This window comes from Xyrauchen texanus, chromosome 22, assembly GCF_025860055.1.
Source record: "Xyrauchen texanus isolate HMW12.3.18 chromosome 22, RBS_HiC_50CHRs, whole genome shotgun sequence".
NCBI classification, from domain to species: Eukaryota; Metazoa; Chordata; class Actinopteri; order Cypriniformes; family Catostomidae; genus Xyrauchen; species Xyrauchen texanus.
Window position 1 is genome coordinate 3108826 of NC_068297.1, and position 5276 is coordinate 3114101.

Sequence of the window (5276 nt, forward strand, 5' to 3'; positions counted from 1 at the left end):
AAAGAACACCTTGAAAGTAGTCCATATGAATTGCACGATTTGTTCCATTCTTATGAAGCCATATTATAGCTCGAATAAGATGTTATTTACTCAAAATCATCCCCTCTTGGTGCTGCTATATGCCAGGTTTGACGTCAATTACAATTCCACCTTTAATGACCAATCGCAACAAGGCAAGTTTGAATTTATGCAGAAGAGCGACTGAGATATGGTGGGGAATACTTTCTCGAATTTGTTCCTCACCCAAATCTACTGTACGGCTTCAGAAAACTTAAACTTGGAAAATAGCACACACGTCACATGGACTACACTTATGGTTGTTGGGGGTATTTTTGGTGTCATTTTTGGAGCTTGATAGCAGAGAAGAACTGGTATTAAAATGAATGGGAGAAATTGGAATGTCCAACGGATGTAGAAAAGGAAGTGCCGCCTTACACATAAAAGAGTTGACTGGTCAGTCAACTCAAAAACGCGCATTTACATTAGCTAAGCAAGCTTGACAAATAGTGTGTTTTTTTAGCATGATCAGAGCTAAAGAAGCACAATTTATGACACCATTGTTGTCAGATTTTACTGCTGATTTGAAATATGTTCTTTGATCGTAATTTTGACCAAATTTCGACCCCATTCTAGTTGTTAGGAGTTGCACTTGTATGCCGCTTGTTTACATTGAAAATCGCTGCCAGGAGGGTTCCAAAGTTGGCCACCAGGTGGACTGACTTGCCATGAAAGGGACTTTGTTGTCCATGCCATCATTGTTTTATTTCATTTGCTCACTTTTATGGTATGGATAAGAGCAGCATTAGCATTCATGCCTATTCTATTAAATTTATTTGAAAAATATGGGTTCCCTTTTTAGATAGAAGAAATAAAAAATACTAGCAATTTATTTAATGGAATTAAGAACCACGTACCTCAAAATTTCAGTTCAATACATCAGTGTTGTCCCTTTTGATGTTACCTGGCTGAGACCCAATATGCAGGGATTTGTTTACCTTGATAAGACATCCATTTAAGTGCAAGTCAAACTTAATAGACACTTCAAAAGCATTTGCATAATTAATTATTCTAAATCTTATTGCCATGTCTGCTGGAAAAAAAGCAATTAATTTAAAACACAGTCATAGTACAGAACCGGCAATATATATATATATATATATTGACTTTCATAATGAGTCTTGTGTAATGTGGCTGTCTTGTTGTATTAAGCATGAAACTCCATTATGAAGTTAAAATCTTTAGACTGGACTTAAATAACACGCTTTCCAGTTCATGCATTTGAGCAAACAAAGGATGCATAATTGTTTGTGGAGTAAACTAGTTTATCTGCAGTTTATTAGGGTTAATATATATTATTCAGATACACACTTTTAACAGCTTCCCTTTTTAATATAACAGATTTTGGCAGAAAGTCCCATTCAATAATTGTATGTGAAAGTTAAAAGCAAACACTGAACTGTTGGCAAACATATGTCTGGTGTAATTATCTACTTTGTTTTTAGCTGGTAATAGAAATAGAGTAATAGAGTATAAAAAGGTATAGCACAACCAAAAGAAATCACTGAACCAGAACTGTGGTTTCATCTCCATTGTTTGTAATATGAATGCTAGATTGAATCTCATAATAAATTAATTGAGGCAGCATTAACACATAAAAGCAGAGCAGAGCGCTTAAAGTAATCTCACATCACTGAAAATAATTACAGCAATCATCAAGAGAAAGCGAGTGGTGTATTCATGGTCTCAACTTTACGAAAGTTTATATTTTCAGAGAATGTAAGCGTCTGTATATCAGCAAACATACATACACATATACTGTAGGTCAAATACTTAGTTGTAAAATGGTTACATTTAGAGGGTTAAATCAGCAGAATTGGCAACAACGCTGTAAAATGCATCACACACAGCCAAAGATTATGTTCATTGCATTAAAACACATGATCAACAAATGTCATTTCTTTATGACAAAGCAGCTCTAGACCAATTAGTGTAAAATATTAATTTCCATCAACTGGCCTGAAACTTCCACATGCCTCCATATTTTTGAGCTAGTACAGTAATTTAAAGGGTGTTGAATGTTTTAGAATAAATGGACAACATACCACTTTGCTTCTTCCCACTGTTTGCTGAGTTGTGATAAGATTGAACAACATGTCTGAGCATGACATTCATTTATATTTAAAGACCCAATAGAATGAAGCAGGATATAACAACAGCCTGTTTAATTACCTGCCAATAAAATGCCATTTCACCATCAAAAGCACCACTATTACTATTGATCAGTACTTGGGGTTAGATTTGATCAGTGTATAAGACCATGAAGGGCTATAGTTTAGATGAAACACATTCCCAAACTGGTATGCGTTTCTGTTTCTAAGAAATATGTGCAATCCACCTCACATTTAGATAATGGACAATCGCACCTTGAACAAAACGTATTCCCCTAGTAATCAGGATGAGAAATGTGTTTGAAATGCCTTTAACAGTCAGCTGTCGTGTCCTCCAGATCTGAAGCCAACCAACGATCATCATGTATCACTGTTGGGATTGGACATTTTGACCTGTTGGATTGTCCCTTGCGGACACTAAACCTTGCTATCAAAATGCCCTTGAGTGTCAGTAGTATTACTGATAAAGTGTCTGTCCTTCATCCGTGTCATTTTTCTGACAAGTATAGAGTGATACTGTCAAATATACCATTCTGAAAGTGAACTGAAAAATGACAGATGGCAATTAGATTTTTACATGTAATTTTACATAATATATATATATATTTTTGGATTATTGTGCATTCCATTTGTCTCGGAATTCAGAGCTCTGAGTTATTTTCCCAGTTCCGAGACTGGAACTGACAAATGGAATGCCCCCCGAACTCGGAGACTCGGACGAACTCAGAGGACCCTGAGTTCAGAAAGCAAGATGGCTGCGAAGAGCATCGACTGTTAGTATGCAGTGGGATTAAAGTTTTTTTTTAGCACTTTTGTCTTTTTTCTTTCCAGTTTAGTAAGTCGTATACACAATACTGTATTACCGTTGCCTTTAGGCATGATGCTACGATCCTGTTATGCATGAATTACTGCGTAATGTGTTGTTTATACACTGGTACAGCTAAAATTGGCTAGGTCGCTGCTGCTAACAACAACAACAACAACAATGGTCGATGTTGCTACAACAACACTGCCTAACGTTACAAACCAAGCAGAAATGTGAGCAGGAAATTGTAACGGAAAACACATAAAAACATTTTTGTTGATAGACTATTGTTTTGTTATCAATTTCAGTGGATCCAAGGGCTATACAAAGGGAGGTTACTAGCTTACACGGCTTTATTAACAAATCTAAAGGTCTAATAATGTATCGAGCATTTTGGTTTAAGCAGTCAAGGGCTACTTTACTCCTGTTATCTTGATTTAACAAGTTATCCATAACGTTAATATAACTTAGCTTCCTAGAAAAGCCCTCTGGTTAGAGAACATTTATTCGGAATATAGTAACGTTTTGTGATCATGTACTAAAATGTATGTTACACATAAACTCCGTTAGGCAAATTTATATTGTAAATATACATTTGTACTTCCATAGGGCATTGCCCTTTGTTTACACCGCTGGTTAAAACATGATTAACATGTTTTGATACAATCGGAAAATACACGGAAACATTAACATACCTTCTCCGCTTTCTGTCATCTTCCTCGAGGTCACTTAGGTGAAGGGCATATTTATTTTGTAGCTGTCTGTACTCCGAAAGAGCTAGTGCAACAATTACTTTCCTGGAGGTGTCCATATTTTTTTCCAACTTGTCAGGTTGTGTGTAAATGGAACACATCCAACTCAGATTTCGTGTTTTTTTAATGGATATTACGTTGATCCGAGCTCCGACTTCCGTGACAAATGGAATGCAGCATTAGTGCTTGCCTATGCGCCGCTAAGGCCATGTCCACACTAATCCATTCTCGTTTGTTTCGTAATGGTTTATAGCGCAATGCAATCTGTTCTGTGTGGTTGTTAGCGCGTTGCTAGGTATTATATGTGTTTAACGCATTGCCATATGTTCTGTGTGGTAGTTATTAGTTGTGTGTTTTTTAACATGTTTCCAGGTGTTCTTTGTGGATGTTAGTGCCTTGCTAGGTCTATTGTGTGGTTGTTAGCGTGTTGCTAGGTGTTCTGTGTGGTTGTTAGCATGTTGCTAGGTGTTCTGTGCTGGTTTTTAGCCCGTTGCTACATGCTCTGTGTGGTAGTTATTTGTTGTTATGTGTTTTTTAACATATTTCTAAGTGTTCTGTGTGGATGTTAGCTCCTTGCTAGGTTTATTGTGTGTTTGTTAGCGTGTTGCTAGGTGTTCTGTGTGCTTGTTAACATTTTGCTAGGTGTTCTGTGTTGGTTTTTAGCCCGTTGCTACATGCTCTGTGTGGTAGTTATTAGATGCTGTGTGTTTTTTAACATGTTTCTAGGTGTTCTGTGTGGATGTTAGTGCCTTGCTAGGTCTATTGTGTGTTTGTTAGCATGTTGCTAGGTGTTCTGTGTTGGTTTTTAGCCCATTGCTACATGCTCTGTGTGGTTGTTAGCCCGTTGCTTGGTATTATATGTATTTTAACACATTGCTACATGCTCTGTGTGGTAGTTATTAGTTGCTGTGTGTTTTTTAACATGTTTCTAGGTGTTCTGTGTGGAGGTTAGCGCCTTGCTAGGTCTATTGTGTGGTTGTTAGCGTATTGCTATGTGTTCTGTGTGGTTGTTAGCATGTTGCTAGGTGTTCTATGTTGGTTTTTAGCCCGTTGCTACATGCTCTGTGTGGTTGTTAGCCCGTTGCTTGGTATTATATGTGTTTTAGCACATTGCTACATGTTCTGTGTGGTAGTTATCGGTTGCTGTGTGATCTGTGTGGTTGTTAGCACGTTGTTAGGTGTTCTGTGTGGTTTTTAGCATACTGCTAATCAAATGTAATATAAAACATTTTGAGTACTCACCTATGCAAAACTCCCCGCCATGATGCTAGGGTGTTTTTATGTTTTCTAAGGCCACGTCTACACCAATCCATTTTTGTTTGTTTTGTTATGGTCTTTAGCATGTTGCTATGTGTTCTGTGCATGGTTGTTAGTGCATTGCTAGCTCTGTGTGGTTTTTAGCATGCTGCTAATTTTACATCAGATGGCAATATATATATTTTTTTACATTGCTTGCCCATGCAAAACTCCCTGCTATGATGCTAGGGTGTTTAATGTTTTCTAAGGCCACGTCCACACAACTCCATTCTCGTTTGTTTCGTTATGGTTTTT